The sequence below is a fragment of the Rousettus aegyptiacus genome, unplaced genomic scaffold, assembly GCF_014176215.1.
Source record: "Rousettus aegyptiacus isolate mRouAeg1 unplaced genomic scaffold, mRouAeg1.p scaffold_m13_p_2, whole genome shotgun sequence".
NCBI classification, from domain to species: domain Eukaryota; kingdom Metazoa; phylum Chordata; class Mammalia; order Chiroptera; family Pteropodidae; genus Rousettus; species Rousettus aegyptiacus.
This window is the reverse complement of record NW_023416295.1, coordinates 19,665,166-19,685,478: the sequence shown is the minus strand read 5'-3', so window position 1 is coordinate 19,685,478 and position 20,313 is coordinate 19,665,166. Positions and strand designations below refer to the sequence as shown.

Genomic DNA, 20,313 nt, shown 5'->3' with positions numbered 1-20,313 from the left:
TGTGAGTAAATTCCTCTGCCTTTTTCCCTTCAGAGTGTCTTTCCTGAGATATAATCATTCTCAGATGACAGACAGACTTCCCCGAGAGATAAAGATTTACCTGACTTCAGCTTTCTTGAGATTGTACTTTCTAAAAATGAAAGAGTGCATAAGCTTTAGTCCATGATTAGCTTTCAGAAGAACCCAGGCTAAAATACACACTACTAACAAAATAGAAAATTCAACCAAACACACAAATGAAATCCCTCAATCATTGCCAACACTTGCATAATCTCCTGCGAACACTGAAATGAGCAAATTCCTAGTTTTTTACTGCTCTAAGAAAGGTATAAAGAGGTGTTACTGACACAACCAAATTTTCTGTAATATAAGGGTTTCTCCTCTTCTTTTCCTCTATGTAGTTATAAAATGATTGGAATTATAATCTTCCAAATTTAATTGAAAATTTGATTTCACTTATCATAAGCTTGTTTCATTAAAGCACAAACTATAATTTAGAGAAACACCTAAATCAAGTTTTTCCAAAAAGTACTAAGATGGTTTGCCTCTATTTGAAGTCTCACATCACCTCAAATAATTTACTGATTATATAATATGTACATCTTAAGCCAGGATGTGGCAGTGTTCAGAAAACATTGAAATAAAAAGCATTTATTTCTGTATTAATTTGTAGCCCAAACTGTTTCAAGAAAAGATTTAGGACAAGAGAAGGAAATGTAATTGTGGTCAACAAACTGCTTCCTTGGAGTGGGGACACTCTTTCTTTTTGAAGGGTCTTTTTTTTCATTAATATTTTTTTTTCTATCAAGGATGGCAGTCCCATCATTCTCCTTATGGGAAAATGAAACAAAATCAAGAAAGGAATAACCCAGGTACATTTGTTTCTGGAAAGAAAAACTTTTTATAATATTTGGCTTGTCTATGGCCATGCTACTGTGAACAAGCCCAATCCTATCTGATCTTGGATGCTAAGCAGGGTAGGGCCTGGTTAGTACTTGAATGGGAGACCACCTAGGAAGATTAGGTGCTATAGGAGTAAAAAGTTTAAAAAGTAAGGGATTGTAAACTGACAAGGTCCTTGGAATCTGTGAGGTCAACCAAGGGTTGCCTCGCCTAAAAAAAAAAAAAAAATTAGTTTGTCTTATAATTGTTTATATCTTTATAATTAAACATTAGATTGAACCACTACAAATTAGCCAACTTTCGAATTTCTATTTATTTATTACCATCTATATTAATACCTTTTTAATGTATACACACATGTACATACTCTTGATATAATGTATACACACATGTACATACTCTTGATATAAAGTTTAACTAGGGCAATAATGAAAGCTGAGAAAATAAAATGAATATAAAGATCTCCATTTTTTTTCAGAAGGCCTCTAGTTTCTGATCTCTGTAATAGCTAACTCTTTCATTACCTCTTCACTCAATTCCAGATCAGAGTTGTAGAACTGCTTGAAAATGCCAACAGTACCGTCATGAATAATTGCTTTTCAAATTTTTACATTATTTTTATTGTTATCGAGAAAATAAAATATAAGTTCTACTGCTTCTTTCATCAGTCTGTACCCCTCTTAAGTCAAATTCTTTTTCTGTTGCTGATAATGATCTTCTAACTTCTACTGAACTGTAATTACCTTGAAGGGACTGTCTAACAGATTTACCTCTGCAAAACTTTCAGCATTCCACATAGTCTCTTGGATATAAGAGGTCAATAACTATTTCCTGGATAAATAAATACATTTTGTTGGACCTTAACAAGTCTATGCATTACTGGAACATTAATTTCTTAGGGTGGGTTAATAACCATTCTTAACTCAGAATTGAACGTTTCCATAATATATTCACTATAAAACAACTGAGAGAAGACCATGCAAATTTTAAGAATAATCATTTTTTAAAAACCAGGTTAATTCAGTTTCCAAATCTGCATAATTGTTAGTAGAATCTTTGTCCTAGCAAAAATCTGATAAAACAAAGCCTAGTCATGAATTCGTATTAGGTATTATAAATGATTTCTTCTATTTAAAGTTGAAGGCTACAGCCAGGGCCTGGCTTCCTATGTAATCTGTATAATCCAGATTCAACGGAATTATTTCTCCTCTTTATTTTTACATTTTCCTGTGATTTTTGCACTTCGATATTATTTGAATCTCTACAGATACTTAGTATAAAATAAAATTTTATACCTAGACCACACTTTAGAGGCTGTCTAGTCAAGTCCCAATTTAAGGGCTCTAACACTTTATTTTGAAAACGAAAGGAAACAATCATTAATTTACGTTATTGAAATTCTCTACTGACTTCCTTGACCAGGTATATTCATCTTTTTAACTCCTCTTCTTTATACCTTCTTAGAAAGTAAAAAATGAAGTACGTGAAAGCTCTGAACTGATTATATGATTTATATTAGAGAGCTAGTACTCATGTTATTTCCTTGTATACTCCCAGAGAATGTGGAATATCCTTCCCTTGATTACGTTGGCTTGCTTCAGCCTTAATTTAGAAGGTATCTGACACTTATCTGCCATTTGAAGAGACAAAATTTTATCATTGTACTTTTAAAAATCACTTTAAGGCAAAATAAATAGGTCATTTTTAAAATAAAAGCAGAAAATTAAGATGATTGCTTCTTTTTTGTGGGTGTCTGTTTTATTCTGATCAAAACTGATTAGATGAATGAAATCCAAGAACATCACAGGGTAGTCTAAATAATATGGAAGAAGACACAAATGGCCTTCAGAGTGATTTTTATTTTTTTAAAAAGTAGATATAAGAAAAAAAATCAGAGCTGTCAGAGGAACTTAGGATAATTTCTTTTTCCTCAGAGAGAAAAAAAATAACCATGGACATTAAAGCATAGACAGCGAAAAAGAGTGAGAGTGAGAGAGACAGACAGACAGACAGATAGTATAAAAATTTAGGCAGGCAGGCTGAACCATAAAGAAACCGACTAAGTAGAGGTTATCTAGAAATCTAGAAGAGTTTATTAAAAATAAAATAATCAGTTAAATGGAGGACCTTAAAGATGAGAAATAGGGAAATAGTAATGTGTTTTTAAGGTATTCTGGGAGAACCATTTTACAAATGATTACTTATTATTTTTATCTTGCATGTGGAAACACAAGGGTGGATATAAAGCAACAGGAGGCAAATTACAATAACTGAGTGAGGGTTATGTATGACAATCACTAGGAAGCCCAGGAAACAGCAGCTCACAGAAAACAAGTTTCATGTGGTACAGAAGATAGAAGAAGTAAAGGATTATTTTTTTAAGGAAATGATTGGTGCATCAAGACCTAAAAGAGACAGCTCATTAATCTAGGTTGTTCCAGCTCTTACTGGGCTGTTAGTCTTCTCGGCATTCTTAGAAAAACTGGTTTTCCCAAAGTATACAATTGCCTTGGTATCTTCTCCTAAAAGTCAATATTTTGGAATGAACTATTAATTTAACTGAAAACAATATCAAATTTCCAAACATTTCATTTTAGTTTATGTTTTAGTTTGGATTTTTAACTTGAAATTACATTTGTAAAGTTCAAAACCAATAGTAATTTTTGTTTTTCTTCAATCCAACCCCTATATTTTCTAGTTTCCCTTTTCTATTAAAAAAAAAGTCTAAGATCACACCAAAATTAAATCTGATAGAAAACAATTTGGTGCTCCTTAGGGATAAACTACCATAGACATATTCTGCTACTGCATGCCTAGTTTTAGGAGTAATTTACCCATTCTAAAATTATCCTAGATAAAAGGAGCTTTGGGGCCTTACGGGCTCAGATGGAATATGCTCTTCAACTACACGCTGCGATATCCTTGCTTGATAATGATTCCGGACCTGAGAAAGGCACTAGGAAGCTCAGTGGTTATCTGTATAATTTGTAATTCTCCTTCATCTACAACAAGCAGAGCTATAGTTTTTAGTTCCAAGGCTCTTGAATCCAATTCCAGCAGGGGTATTGTTCTTGTACAAATTGCAAAGCTACTCATTTGATTAAGGAGACTAATTTAATGCTGCTGTGTGGATTCTATACATGCACCTCAGAGATTCTACAAATACTTCTTCCTGGGGTCTTATGAGGAGTTTCCAATGTGCTAGATCAACTGTGGTTTGCAGAAGCATGCAGTCCCTTTGTGGCATCATTAACCTAACTGGAAGTGAGCCTCATTTAGCATTACCCAGATGGTGAAATTGAGGTTGATTATCAGGTCTTTGGAAACTGAAATGTGATAATGGGTCAGGCAGTACTTCACAAAGTTTGGTGGACATAGGATGCAGCTGACAGTAATTTAAACTGTAGATTGCATAACCCCACTCCCAAAAGTTCTCACTCTTCAGATCTGAGTTAGAATCAGCATTTTTAACAATCATCCTCTGACTTCCTCTGGCAGGCCTTTTCTGGAAACTGGAGAGTAAGTTAGATAGCCCCCTCTATCAAAGGGTGGCTTTCCATCTCATGCAAAGCAAAAGTGACAAGTCACTTCAATGACATGTAGAACTCTACATGATCAGGTCCTCATTACCACACTAACCCCATCTCCATCTCCGTATTTCCCCCATCATTCACTTTGCTCCATCCACACTGGCCTTCTTGCTGCCCCAGAAATGTATCAGACATATATCAGACAAATATAATGAATTTCTTTCTGTACAGCGCTCATTTAGCTTCCTTGTTTCCTTTAAGTCTTATCTCACATGTCCCTTTCTCAGGGAGAGCTACCCTGCCCACCCAATCGAAAACTGCAAACCTCCTCCATAATTCTTCCTCCTCTTTTTACTCATTTTTTTCTCCTGAGCACTTATTTTGTTGTTTTCTGATTTCTCTAATAGAAGCTCCACAAAAGTGGGACTTCTTTGATCTGTTTTATTCACTTCTATAACCCCAAAATTCAAGATAGTGACTAGAATATATATAACAGGCACTCACTAAATATTTTTTGAGCATATAAATTAGTAATGAGACATGGAGTCCTTTGATATTGTGGCTTTACAAGTGACTGGGGAATATCTACCTAAGCCTTTTTGTCAGAAAAAAAAGATCTTTATAGGTATAATTGAGTTCTTAAATTTTGGCCATCTCAACAAAATTTAATCAAAATCTCACAAGGCAGTATACAAATGTCAATATGTATTTTAGAGGACCATTTAGGTATGGGAGGCCAATATTTTGTCAGTTTGTGCTCAGGGCTAAACATGATTAATGCAGAAGAAAAGAACCAAAACCATTCTTAAAGTCAGAATAAAGGGGTTCAAGTCACAGCTCTGTCAACTTATTATGTTGTCTTGGTCAAATCATTTAAGGATTCCTTTAACTAGTATGTTACTAACCTCACTGCTGCACGTTTTCATCTATAAAAAGACAATGACAAATGCTTCTCCTACCTTATAGAATCTTGCAAACTAATGTGAGAAAAGCATTTTTATACAATAAAGTATCACATAAGTATAAATGGGTTTATAATTATCATTGTTTACATTTAACATTCTAACTTGACGTTGCAGACTGTCGCAGTGGTGGCACTCAATGAATCATGCCTCTCTGTATCCATGTAGTCCCACACTGAATCTGGGCTCAGCCAAGAGACTTGCTTTAGACAATGAGACATTAGCATCAGCGACCATGATTCAAGCAGAGGTATGATAAGCACTTGTACCTTAGAACTTACACTCTTGAAAGTCAGCTGCCATGCTATAAAGAGGCTCAAGCTAGCCTCTTCAATAAGGAGAAACTGCATGGAGGACACATTGGTGGATGAGAGACTATCTTATATATTCTGGCCTCTGTTGAGTTCCCAGTTAAATGTATGAGGTGCCTCAGACACATCATCTGGAAGAGAGGTACTTCCCAGCTAAGTCCAGTCAACCAAAGAATCAAAAAATATAATAAACTATTGCCTTAAGCCACTAAGTCTGGGGAAGAGTTGTAATGCAGCAATATATAATTGAAATTCCTAGGTTTTTGAAAAAGACATCATAGCCCAAAAGAGGAAGTTCAATGGCAGGAATTCTACACACTGTACGAAGTAGGTAAATAGTTATAGAAGGTGAAACCTTTAAAAATCCTTAGAATCAAATCAGACATTGACCTATTTTGCTTACTTTTGAAGTACAAACGACAGCTAGTTTGTAAGATACTATTTATTTCTATAAGACAAGAAAACAAAGAAAATGAAGTAATTTATGTAAGTTGCTATAAATTGGAATCCATGTTGAGCAAAAAATAACAATAAAATATGGTACATAGAAACTTCCTATCTATTTTCCTAAGGCTTGTCAATTGAGAGTAGCCAATCCACTACCTGAGCAATTTTGATTTTTTCTTCTGTAACTTAGGGTAGTTACTCCTTGGCAGGAGTCTATTGTTAATGATTAGCACTTCTCAAAGGGAGCAAATCTCCAGCACCTTCTAGATGTAATAGTGGAGATCTGCATCTTTGTGAATAAGCCACATTGCTGGAATTTCAACCAGGGTCTTAATCAGCCCACAAACTAAATTCAGATCATCAAAGGCCAGACCCTTTTGGCTGTGATTCTTGCTTTGTGTAAGTACAGTCCTGTTTTGAAGCCCTTTGTCTGGAAATTGGCAAAAAGGTAGAAGCAAGGGAGTGAAGTCGTTGTAAAAGTACAGGCAGTCACATAGCATTTTATTACCGTTTTGTGAAAAACGTTCTCGACTCAGAAGGAGCTCTGACATTTTTGAGAGAGATATTGCTAACCCTTTGTTTGAAATCAGTGTTCTCCACATTGGCGTTGTTGCTCAGCACAATGGCTTTCATTTTCTGACTCTCAAAGTTGGGAAATTTTTCAGTGTGAGGTAAAAGGTGTCTTCTTACTACAAGTAAGTGACATGTTTCATCTTTTTTATATGTGTTTTTTTTAATTTATTTTTTAACCAAGGAGCACATTCGATGATGCGGTGAATTATGAATGAGTTCCCTTTTTCAAATTTGTGGTTAACATCCTCGTTATTGTCAAGGAACTCAAGACTCAGAGGAGTGAATTTTTGTTGAATCTAGGATGGGCTGCCAAACTGGATTCTTTGGTACTTATATGTGACAGAACTGATCTCCAACAAAATTTCAAATGTAATAGAAAACTGAACACACTATTCCCGAAACATTCGGTGGCTGAAAAAGGCGCCCTGTGACTAATTAGTACCTTTAATTTCTCATGAAAGCTCAATGAATTCAGTGAATAGAAGAAAAAAAGTGATAGAAAAATGCTAGGGTTTAAAGGTTTCTGCATTAATTAGAAGGGTAGTAGAATATGCCATCCCAAAATATGCCACTTTGGCATAACAATTATTTTGAACTCTAGATTCTGGGAAAACAGCAAGAGCAGGGGAAGTTTTTTCTGAATTCCCCTTATCTACCTGAACACAGAGCCTCTAAAAGAAACTCTGTTGTCATAAATCCCCTCCCCAGGAATTTATCAACCAGGTCAGATTAACACATCACAGGAGAGGAGACTAAAAGTCAGCAGGACACCCAGAAAAACTTTCTCAAAAACTATCCTACCTCTCATTTATTCTTCCAAGGACCCATTCATCTTCTCTAAAATCATTTACTCTCCCCAAAGAGCCCTACACCTCCATTCTCTTTTTCTTTTAGAGGTGGCATTTAATTCTGAATTCTAAGCCATCTCGGGCAGTTACTACTCATTTTTCCCTGGATATCTCCCATGTATTGATGAGGTATACATGTGAATAAATTTCTGTGTTTTTTTTTCTATTGTTAACCATTTATTACAGGGGTCTCAGCTAATAACTCAGAAGGGTAGAGACAAATTACTTTCCCTCCCCTATGGACTCATCACACACAAATTCATTGAATGAAAATGGAATGCCAATTATTTGAAATCTATGGTGCCTCCAAATTATAATGCTCAAATATAAGTACTGTGATGTTCTGAGAAAAAACTCCCACATTATAAATGATAATATATCTCTTACCCCCACCTCTTTCTGTCTCTCTCTCACCAGCATTTGGTCACATATTTGGTTTCTTTTATAAATATGTAATAAGTGGCAATAATATAAGCTATATAATACTAGGATATTCAGATGTGTCACAGACTAGACTCTGGTGTTCATGTTAGTAATGATTCTAAAAATCCTTCTGCCAGAGTGACTGAGTTGTAAGGCTTAAGTCAGATGCTGTTTATAAACGTGATTTGCAAAAGTACAGAGTAACATAAGAATGTGCAGTCTAACTATTACATGTGTTGTTTTAGGAAGAATCAATCTAATTGTTTTTAATTTCTGCCTTAAGCCATTTTTACTTGTCTACATGCTCACAATGCCTCTACCATCCATGTAGTGAACCTTATCTTTGGGGGAACCCTATAGAAAAACCTTCTATAGTGAGTATAAACCAAAAAGAAAGCATTCTAAAAAGACTGGATTTCAAATAAATATAGAGAACTTGGAGGAGGTAGAAGTGGGTTGGTATCAAAAGATACTTGTTACCATGCTTACACGTCCTTCCAGCGTATGCTACTGTAAAACAGATGTAGCCTCAGCCATATTGGAGTTGAGAGGTTAAATTCCCATGGAACCTATAAACTCCTCCTTCAACTTCAATATACTTTAATGTACAAGGGTGATCTCTAGATAAAACAAGTGACTTTAACTCTCCATCAGCAGTCAGGAGGTATAGTGAGTCCCAAAATACCTGTGGACGCTGTGCTATTCTGGCTCTTAGCTTGAGTGGAAAAGTCATAAATTATTTCCTTCTAGGGAAACCTGAAGGAGCAATCTAAGGGCACTTCTACCCCTAAATTTGAAGCAGCTGCTGTCAGAGGCCCAGGAAAAAGAGAGTGTGGTAAAGAATTCAGCTTTAAGTGAACGAATAGTCAGTGAAAGGCATGTACTTATATGCGAGCTGATTTTTGGACGTATATAGAAATATCATTTATAGTCTTTATGGAAATCATTTTGGGGTACTAATGAAAAAGGAGAAAGAGGCAAAAGAGAAGAAGAAAAGAGCAAAGGCCCAGTAATGAAATCTTACATGCAAGCAAGAATGTGCTAATACACACAAACCAGAATGCTTTGGCAGAGAGCACGAAGGGAAGGAAAATACGATACTGCCAGAATATATTCTGCAAAGAGAAGATCAGATCAAACACTCACCTTTATAAAAGGGAGCTAGAACAGCAAGGTGGCTAAGTATGCCGATGCGTGTGGGGGTTTGGAGCTGGATGTGTGAGACAGACAAGTGCATGTTCAAAAGATGAGGGCAGTTTGACAGAGAACAGCACTGTGCTTATAGAAAATCTATATAAAAAACTAGAAGTTATAGGCACATAGGAGTCTGGTTGCCAGGAAAAGTGTACTTCTTGTGATATAAAGGGAGGAGAGAAATGGCCCCCAATTCTACAAACACCAGCCCGGATGACATCATTAGCCTCTGAACTTTGAACAAATAAGGGTGACAGAGGAGAGCCACAGTGTTTGATATTTAAGAAGAAGGATTTATAAACAAATAAACATTAAATTGAGATGAATATTTTATACCCTAAAATGTAAAATAACAGGAGAATAACACAACAGTGCTTTTTTTTTTTTTTTTTTTTTTTTTAGCTTCAGGAAATAGTTGCCCCTGGGTAATTTGGGTCCCGTGCAAGAATAACAACAAAGCAATAACAACAACAAAAACCTGGCATACTCATAAAAAAAAAAAAAGTGTGTGTATGTGTATTTTTTTTCTTCTGTAAAAAACAACAACAACAAAAACCCTTTCAGGTGGTGAGTCCTGTGTTTCATGTAGTGTTGTCAAGTCGTCTGGCAGAGATGAGAAAGCTGACAGCCCTCTGGAGGGCTGGAGCTGAGGCTGCGTGCAAAAGTCTGGAACAGCAGAGACCTGATCCTGCATGTAATGAGACCAAACAGAGCTGGGAGGGAAACTCTGCTTGCAAGCCTCCTCAGACAAAGAATCAAGCAGCCAGCTGCCCGCCTGTCATGCTTCACCTTCCTCTTCAGTGGCCTGCCTTTTTCACACTAGTCGGGGCAACATGAAAAGGCTGCAGTATCTTATAGTTAGGTCCGTGGCCATGTAGGCCACAGTGTAAATACATTCATTAATTTATCCATTTATTGAACATTTCTCAAAAGCTTGGCATGTGCCTGGTGCTATGAAAAGCGGGATGCAGTGATAAGACGCTTTCCACTACAGAAGCAGAGATGGAAACAAATGGCCATGTGTACATGAGCTAGGTATCTATATTCCAAGCCAGCTAAAACCTGTCTCCACAAACATCTCAATGTAAACAGAAAATTATTCAATTAAAGGAATACCTTTGCTAGATTCTTTATCCTTAAAGTTCAAAGACGATCTCAAGGGAAGGATTTGGGCCTTTTGCCTAAGATTAGTTAGGAACTAAAGTCTGTTTAAATTAAAAAGTTATAAAATTTGATTTGGTTAGGTGTTAATTTGAATATATGTCATGTCTAAATCACGCTTTGGCCACCTATAAATTTTTGTCATGAAGTTATAACTAGGGAGCCTACCGTTACACTCTGGGGAAGGATTGCAATGGCCTGTCTACTCCTTTCTTTTGAAAAATAGGAAAAGGCTTAGCAGAACAAAGATGTTCTAGCAGCTTCCCAGTGGGAAACAGTCAACCTTAAGTGTATTTAAGTGGGCTTGGAAGGGAGGCTCAAGTGCCAAATCATATAATTTTATTAAGAGAGGTACCTGAGGAACTGGGAAGGTCTAGCTATAATCATATACTCGGAAACATGAGGGACAAAGTACAGCATTTCCCTCCTTTTATTTAAAATACAAAACATTTATACTTAACAATTAATCCCTCCTAAAGGCCCTTAGTAATTTCTTTTTTTTTTTTTTAATGCTTCACTTATTGTGGTTTCCTGCGGCAATCAAAAAGTTCATATTCAAATGAAAAGAAGTACTTATCCCACTCATGTAAATGGTAGTAGAGATGGAATTTGAAAACCGAGTTCTTAATCAACACTGCCACTTTTAAGAGGACTGCTAAATTCTTGAGGGACATAGGAGCACAGTGTGAGTGGCACCAGCACTCCGGGTTGTGCCTAGGCTGGATCCTCTTCTGTCTCTCACTCCCTACATGTCATGCCTAAGGTGTCAAATTGGACAAAATTACACACAAAATTGTATAAAATCTGAAAGCAGGTATCTTGTCAAGGGAAGAGAAGTACCATTCTCACAAATTGGCTGATTGTAGGAAAAAACAATGAATTAGTCGTAATGGTCTCTTTTTCTACTTTCATCTACTGATATAATTATTTGATGCCTCAGTTTCCTAATCAGTAAAATGAGCATCAATGTATTCTACAGCGAAGCTTTAAGATGACTTTATAGTGACATGTGATCTCGATAACCTTGGGGAATTGCAAGGTGTAATCAACTAGAACAATGCTTCTCAAACTTTAATGTGTATGTGAATCACCAGTGGATCTTGTTACAATGCAGATTCTGATTTAATAGGTCTGGCGTGAGGCCCAATATTCTGTATTTCTAGGGGATGCCAATGCCGCTGATCTATGCATCGCCCTTGGAGCAGCAAGATCCTAAAAAAAAAATACATTGCCCAACTACACTTTCCAAAGATGACTGTAAGCTTTTAAGATGACAAGGTATATCTGACCAAACTTCTATTTTAAAAGATCACTCACCTTGGTGAGAATACATAGAGGAGTTTAAGGCTAGAGGTGGGGAGACAAGTTTGGAGACTGATACAATAATACAGGAAATACAGAGCTCTGTTCTAAACTAAACAGTGATAACAGGGAAGAAAAACACCAGCTCTAAAGAGGCTTTTGGTGATAACAGCAAGTGTCATGATAATCACAACAACAATAATAATAATAATAATAGGTAATAGTTATCATTACCTGTTGTGGGATGTGGTAGTCTTAAAACAATTTCCCCTCCCCTCTGAAAAAATATCCATGTCCTAATCCCTGGAACCCGTAAATGTCGTTACATTATTTGGAAAGGAAAAGCGGTCACTGCGGACGTGATTAAGTGAAAGATCCTGGCATGGGGAGATTACCCTGGACTATCTGTGTGGGCCCTGAATATAATCACATGCATCCCCATAAAAAGAAGACAAAAGGAGATTTTATGCACACATAGTGGAAAAGCTGATGTGCAGATGGGGCAAAGGATTGAAGTGATGCAGCCATAAGCCAAAGAATGCTGACAGCCATCGAAAGGTGAAAGAAGCAAGAAATGAATTCCCCGCTACGGTTTCCAGAGAGAAAATGTCCTTGCAGACACTTTTCTTTCAGGCCAGTAATTCTAATTTCAAATTTCTGGCCTCCAGAACGATGGGAGATTCAATTTCATTTGTTTTCAGGCACTGGTTTGTGGCAAATTGTCATAGCAGCCAGAGGAAATTAATACATGTGGAAATAAATCTTCTTGAATTTTTCAGTGCTCTATAAAACAGTATCAGCCTCTAGGGACATGGAAATATATACAATGTAAAGAATATTTATCTTCATTTCTCCTAGAAACATTTTTCTTTCACATACCATGAAGATGACATCTATAGCCATTTGTCAAGTTAAATACTCTGATCTAAAGGATGATAAAACTTCCCTTATTTCCCTGAGGGACAAATGTTCATAGCCTGCACCAGGCTCCTAGGTAAAGCTCACAAGAAGCCAGAGGTACTGGTCTTCTAGCTCTCTACTTATATTTCAAGTAATGTGACCCAGGGCTTGGTTTAGTTAGAAATACCTGACCAATGGTTATTAGTTGATTCTGAATTGAAACTGTGATGGTATATAAATATGAAAGTAAACTGCAGATAGACACATCTCTAAAAGCCATAAAATAGAAACCAGAGATAGAAAGGTCATAAAATCAAAGACAAAAAGGCTATCTATCTAGCCATGGAGAGATCTGGCCACTGGAAGGGATGGACCCTTGGTTAAAGTAAGAACCCAGGTTCCTCCTCACTTGTCTCCAGGAAACAAAGGTTTTTCTCCTTTATTCAGGAAGGGAGGGAGACCACTGCCTCTCTCTCTTAATATAAGCAGCCAAAAACCCATTTTCTGATCTTATTTCAGTTACGAATTATCTGGCCACTTGTGAAAGTTATTATCCCCCCACCCCCGCCCCAATCTGACTACTATCATATTGCCCCAGGGCTAAGGACTGGGGCAAAAGGGAGAAAATGCTGTTATTATTATAATAAACAATAACTAATCTGTCTCTGATCTAGAACGTCTCATGTGAGCATTGAAAATAAAATTAACACAGATAATTATTAAACAATGAGCACCTATTTTCTAAGTATTTTCCAAACCCTATGCAAGTATTCTTATCATCTGTATTTTACAGATGAGAAAATTGAGATGTTAAGAGTCCAATTTTATTAGAATTACATGAATAGTAAGTGATATAGCCAGAATTACCTGCAGGATATATTTGACTCCAAAGCTCATGCTTTGAGCCAAAGGTTTAATGACTGACTATAGAGAATAAGGTAGATGGAAAGAGTCCAGGCTCACCCAAAATTTTTTGGGCTCTTGTGTTTGATAATTCCACTTATCAAGGAGTATACAGAATCTCAAATATTTTAATTGAGGAAGATGATAGGTTCAATTTCTGTATGTTGAATTTAATGCATAATAAAAAAAAAAGTAAAATTGTTACATAAAAAAAAAGAAGTAAAATCGTTACATAATCGGATAGATGAGGACAAAGTAGTATACTGCTGAGTTATTGCCATGTAGATGGTAAGTGAACCTCCAGTTTGGATGACCTTCCTGGGATGCCTATGATGAGTAAGGGGAACTGAGGGTGGAACATTTAATGTGTATATGGAAGAAAAGCTGATTGAGGAGCCAGAGAAGAAGGTGGAATGACAAGAGGGAGGAGTACTAAGAAGTTCAAAAGGGAATGTTCAAGGAGAAGATGTAATAGAAGGAAGCAATAGAGAGAAATAGTAACTTTGGTCAGAGATATGGAAAGGCCAAATGGTATGGTGATGAGAATCTGAGATAGGACAGATGACTGGAAAGAATCATAATTGAGGGCATTTTCCATAGGCCTTTTTATTATTAATAAAAAAGATAGATGAAGAGCAAAAATAAATTTTATGTCATTCTAATGTATTATTTTAAAAAGTTTGACCTGGTAATACAAATAGCATATGTAATTTAGAAGAAAAAGAAAGTTCTTATATAGGAATAAGTTCTACGAACAAAAAAACAAACAAACAAAAAACCTTTGTTAAAATCTCTGTTTGAAACTCAGTGGGTAAGGTATTTGTTTTTTTCTGAAACTCATTCTCTTCATTTATATGATGCAAATAATAATATCAACCTTAAAGTTCACTGTGAAATAGTAAATAATATATATATATGTAAAACGCAGGGCTTGATATAGTAGGAAATAACTGATCAGTGGATATTAGTTGAACCTGAATCTGAAAAGTTATATTGATATGTAAACATAAAAGTAAATTAAAATATACAGAAAATAGCACACCAACCACCACGTTACCTCTTGCTTTGTTAACATCTATTGCTATAGTTTTAATTTTGGTTTGTGCATTTATGGGGCATGAAGGGAAAAATAATATTACCTCTTTCAAAAAGTAAACTAAAGCTAAATTGCAAGTTATTCTGTTGGCGGCTTAAGTTCTACTAAAAATCAATCATCTGAAAAAAATTTAAAATATATTTTATAACTAAATGATTTATTTAAATTAAGTTTATAAATGAACAATAAATGAAACATTAAAAGTGTATATTTTAATTTGTTTATACTTATATAATTTGTTGAATATCTTTTATGTCACTTTGTATAATGGATGAACAGAAAATACAAAAATAGAAAAGTAAGAGACTTCTCCCATGAAGATAAGCAATAAGTACAAAAATGAGTAAAATATGTGGCAAAATATCATGATCACCACATTAAGACATAAAGTGACATTGAGTCGTCCCCCCCAAAGAGAAAGAGATTATATTTGATTGGGGATTTTAGGTAGAGTTGGTGGCATCTGAGTTGTACTTTGACAAATTTCAAGACAAAGTAAAGATGGAAGGGTATTTTAAGACAGAGGACGAGATAAACAAAAGACCTCAGATCAGAAAAGCTGGGACATATTCAAGAGATAGTGAACAACGCAGTTTGGTTGGACTATATGGAACCTTTATGGGGGTAATCAATGTAAAAGCTAGAAAGTTACAAAAGGGACATAATTTGGAAGACCATGAGTGCTCAATAAAGAAATGTGTACTTCATTGGTGAGCCAAAGGAGAATCACTGGGGTATTTTGGACAGAAGAATGTTTGGAGCAGTGCTAACCTTGAAGAAGACTAATATAAAAGAAAGGGTTGATTGGGTTGGTGAGTGGCAGCAGGTAGCATTGACAGAAAGCTATTCAAGGATAAAGATTTCAGTTTACAGGAGAGTAGAGAGGGATAGTTTCTCTTTAGAATTACTTTAGCTAATAAGTGAAAAAGAAATGAATAAATTAAAATATCACTGTTCTGTAACCCCTAATGAATCAATGGATTTGACCACCAATGGTTGCTAACATCACAAAAAGATAGGCGATCGAATATTATATTGAATGATGGAAGAATACAACATAATCTATGAACCTGAAATAAAATAATTTCAGATATCCTAGAAAAAAAATGATACCGAATCTAATTGATTCTCTAAATCTAAATAAGTGTTTAGAAGAAATACATAAAGTAGAGGAATATGTTAAACTACAGAACAATAAAGTAGTAAATACAATTACAGCTGTAGGAAACTCTATGTCAAACAACCCAGTTTAGTCAACAAGTAAATTACAAAGACAGAAAAAGGATAGGGAGAAATAAACCTCTATGTGATAGTTAATATTATGCCAGCTTTTCTGGGCCATGGTGCCTAGATATTTGGTCAAACATTATTTTGGATGTTTTTGTAAAGGTGTTTAAAAAATGAGATTAACATTTAAATTGGTGGATTTTTAATAAAGCAAATTACCCTCCATAATCAGTTGAAGGACTTAATAGACCAAAGACTGACAGCCTCCAAGCAAGAAGGAATTATTCCAGAAGACTGCCTTTGGACTCTAACTGCAACTCTTCCCTGGGTCTCAATCGAGCCTGTCTGTTGGTTTTGGGCTTACTAAGTCTCCACAATCACGTGTGTCAGTTCTTTAGCTTGTTTCTCTCTATCTCTGTCTCTCTCTCTTTGTCTCTGTCTGTCTGTCTGCCTGCCTGCTTGTCTGTCTGTCTCTCTCTGTTGGTCTTATTTCTCTAGATAACTAATATATATACTATAGATAAGAAGATACTTCAAATATATATCAGATAAAAATAAGGCATATACAAATTATAATGTTTAGGGATACTCATTTGTATTATAAAACTGTAAAGGAGAACAAAGTGATTATTATAAAAGTCAAATGAGTGGTTACCTATGGGGTGAAGGAAACAACTATTATTGGAGTAGGAAACTGAAAGGGAGTTCAAGGATATCTGAAATTATTTTATTTCTTGGCCTTTGTGATGGTGACAAAGGGTATTAACATTATAAAATTTATTAAGCTATGCATATGTTTTATGTAATTTTTCTATATTTGTTTTAGAATTTATAATAAAAAATCAAAAGAGACTAAAGGAATAGAATAATAGTAGTTTTAGCTATTAGTCATAGCTAACTCAAATCAGAGAATAATTGCCATAAATCTAAGAGTTTTAAGTATTACAATTCAAAAGCAACATTTATTGCATAACATTTCTCTTTGCCTCTGTAGAACAACTGAGGTTCTATAACTTTTTGCATAATTGTTATAACTGAATAAGCTCAAAATACAATTCAGAGATACGAGAAGCAGCTCACCTTTCATAGGTTAGTAGTAGTAAATCAGCTAAGGAAAGGTCTCTTGAGCAGTCCAAGCTACAACACCCTTTTGCTGATGAATTCTTGGCACTTATGGCCAATGGGAAGCCAGAACTGCTGTCCAGTTTCTGCAGGTGCACACTAAGCAAAATAAATAGATGCCAACCACATTCATAGGATCACTAGAAAATAGTCTATAACAGCTACAAGGTGAGAAGTGAAGAAGATATTGGGGAAATGACATTACCTTACACAACCATTATCTATACCAGCATTGGTCAATAGCTTATAGTTAAGAGAAATAACTTATTAAACCACTAAGAATTCCTAAATTAATATTTGAATAGCTGAGAGGGATATCAAGCAAAAAATATAGCTTAATGTTCCAATATGAAAAAACAGACCTGAATTTCCAGGTATATGTTGGCTATTTCTACTTCAATGTGTCTTGAACACTTAAAAGTCTATACATTCCAAAAACAATCTCATATCCCTTCTCCAAAACCATATCTCTTCTAACATCCTTATTTGTGCTCTTTGTGCAATCTGCATCTGAATTTACAGGAACAAAGTCATTTTCTTTCCTCCTCACTCTTTATCATTAAATAAGAGGTGAAATACTTTGGATTCTGAAGCTCTTAAAACACTTCTTGTATCTTTTCACTTTCGCAAAAAAAAAAAAAACAAAACAAAACAAAAAAAAACCACTGCTTGAATCTATTCACTGCTCTTCATTTTTGCTTTCAATATTCTAATTCAAGCATTTATATTTATTGTGTGAACTACTATGAGTTTCCTATTTTATCTCTTTTAATTTCTCTTATAAACTGTAATTACAGTAATATATTTTTATGTGTACTAATGATAACATTTCTCTTTTTCACAAACAAAATCAAAATCAAGAAAAAAAGAATCTTCATAAATCATACGTTAACTTCTCAGGTTGGTAATTTACGCTTTCTTCATGTTTTTCCAACTACGTGTGTGGTTTTGCTTGTCTAATCTCCTTTCCCTGTTCTTCAGATATTTACTTGAGCCTCCTCCTGCACATACCCTATAATTTATCATCTTGTCCCTTTGTTCTAATTACCTCCTCTAACTCAGTGCTTCTCAAATTTGACCAAGCATTAGAATCACTTGGGGGACCCATACATAGATTGCGAGGCACCAGCCTCAGAGTTTCTTATTCAGGTCTTGGATGGGGTCTAAATCTTTACGTCTAACACTTTTCCATGGGGTGCTGCTGATGCTGTTGGTCTCTGGATCACATTTTGAGAACCACGGTTGAACTATATGTTTCCTCTATCTCTACTTCTGCAAGAAACTCATCACTTAAGGCTTCATTCATTATCATTTCCTACTGTCTCTGAGCACATGCCTCCAGTTTGAAAACATCCAGAAACTTCTCTTTTTTCTAAATTCCCATAGTTTCATATTTCTATTTTGTTTACAACACTTAAGATAACCCATTTTTCATAGTCAGGTTGTAGAATTTAACTTTCATTACAGACCTGTATACTCTTTAAGACTAGTATTCATGTTTTAAATTAGTAAATTACAGATACACAGTGCAAAGTATGATGTCTTATCTATGAGACATGAAATAAATGTTTTCTGACTGGTAAATAAATACATCTGAAAGAGGACGTCAAGATGCTACCACAGATATCCATTGGCAGATAAACTGGCAAAGGTAATATAAAGCTGTCTTTTGATGCAAAGCTTCATTTTCACTTTGCGTGTGTCCATGCCTTGCCAATGAATCTGGGACTCCTGCTGTGCTTCCATCTGTTGGAACCAATTACAATGTTTTGGGGCAAAATATTGGGGGAAAATATTTAAGCAGTTCAAGTAAAGTATTTTGTCATCTGATGACAAGAAAAAGAGAAGACAGCATTTGCTGTCCAAATACCATACATTTAAATCTGTTTTTGCTTTACTTCAGAGGCAGGGTACATTTTAGAGCACAGTGATCTTGAATAAGAAGTCTCATGGCCTCACAGGAAATACAGAACAGGGTGGCAGGCAATGGGCATGCTGAAGTGTGTCCTAACTGGCTGTCTCCACAAAAAAGTGCTTGAACACTAGAACAGGATATCTGATCTGTCTGCCATCACTGGAGCTGACTTAATCTTTTCTCTTTTTTTCTTACTTTCTCTCTCTTTCTTTCTCTCTTCCTTCCTTCCTTCCTTCCTTCCTTGCTTCCTTCCTTCCTTCCTTCCTTCCTTCCTTCCTTCCTTCCTTCCTTCCTTCCTTCGTTTCTTTCTTTTCTAAGCCACACTCAACCACTATGTAAGGTTTTTGATCATCATGCTTTTCCTTTTGGTGTCTTTAAGGAAGTGACATGGTACATTAGGCTGGTCTAGAAATGAGGAATCCTGTGTTCTGGTTTTGCTGCTGCCCCTATCTAGCTAGTAAAGTACTTTATCTCATTAGGCTTCACAGTCTATCCATCAAATGATAGGGACGGATATGTTCTGTTTATCTCTGGCACTTCATAAATCTATTTCTCTCTAGAGGGAAGTAACCTCCATGGTACTATAAGGTAATAAGTCATTGTCTTGAAAGGTTTAATGAAGCCTTTTAAACTATTTTAATTTGAGTTGGGAATAACATGTTCATTATTTACATTATGACTTAATATATTTAGTTTATAAACTGCCATTTTTATTATTCAATCAGCTCTATATATCAGCATGACATAACTGCTCAATACAGTTAAGTGAGACTCCTAACTGCCAGTCAATTGATTTGCCAATTACATACCTATAGTAATTTACATTTCTTTCATTCTAAACAGCATTACTTTCATTGTCAGGATCCCATTAAGGGTTTATAGGAACACGGGTGTAAAGTGATTGAATACCATTTTGAACTTAGATGAAAGCTCAGTGGCATATTTCAAAGTACTGCTGAAGTATTAGGAAAGAGAGAATTGATATGAAGACATAAAACTACAAGATGGAAAAAAAAACCACATTGTGAATATATGTATATAAATTATAAGAGATCTATGCTATTCTATTAGTTTCAACCTTTAATTGAAACTTCCACAATCTTCCTCCTATTCTGTATTCATTTCTTAATCTTTTATAACATTCTGAAGGTAGGACAGAGTTAACACAGCCCTGGTGCTTCAAATAGTTCTAGATAAGGAAATGGAAGTTCAGAAACACTAAAGAACTTGTTCAAGGTCATTCATAAGTTGACAGAACTGGTGCTGGAAATCATTTTTTTCCTTAGAAACAAACATGAACTCTCAGAAAGTGTTGGCATGCTTATGAGAAAGGAGATATATAGTCACGGTTACACAGTTTATGAGAAAAGAAAATGTTTATTAGTAATGGTGTCTCTCATAATCTTCCATAAAGCACCTATCACAATTTATTTAGGAAAAAATGTTGAATAAACATTACTTCAGGGTTTCACTTGTTCTGAAAAAAAGTAAAAAGG

General features: G+C 35.4%; 1 protein-coding gene and 1 pseudogene across 6 annotated transcripts in view; one reads left to right on the top strand and one right to left on the bottom strand.

The window, feature by feature from the left end:
* Window positions 1-20,313, bottom strand: part of ERBB4 (erb-b2 receptor tyrosine kinase 4) — a 944,884-nt gene that overhangs the window by 73,298 nt on the left and 851,273 nt on the right. The window lies entirely within an intron of this gene.
* Window positions 918-1,036, top strand: LOC118614031 (annotated as a pseudogene).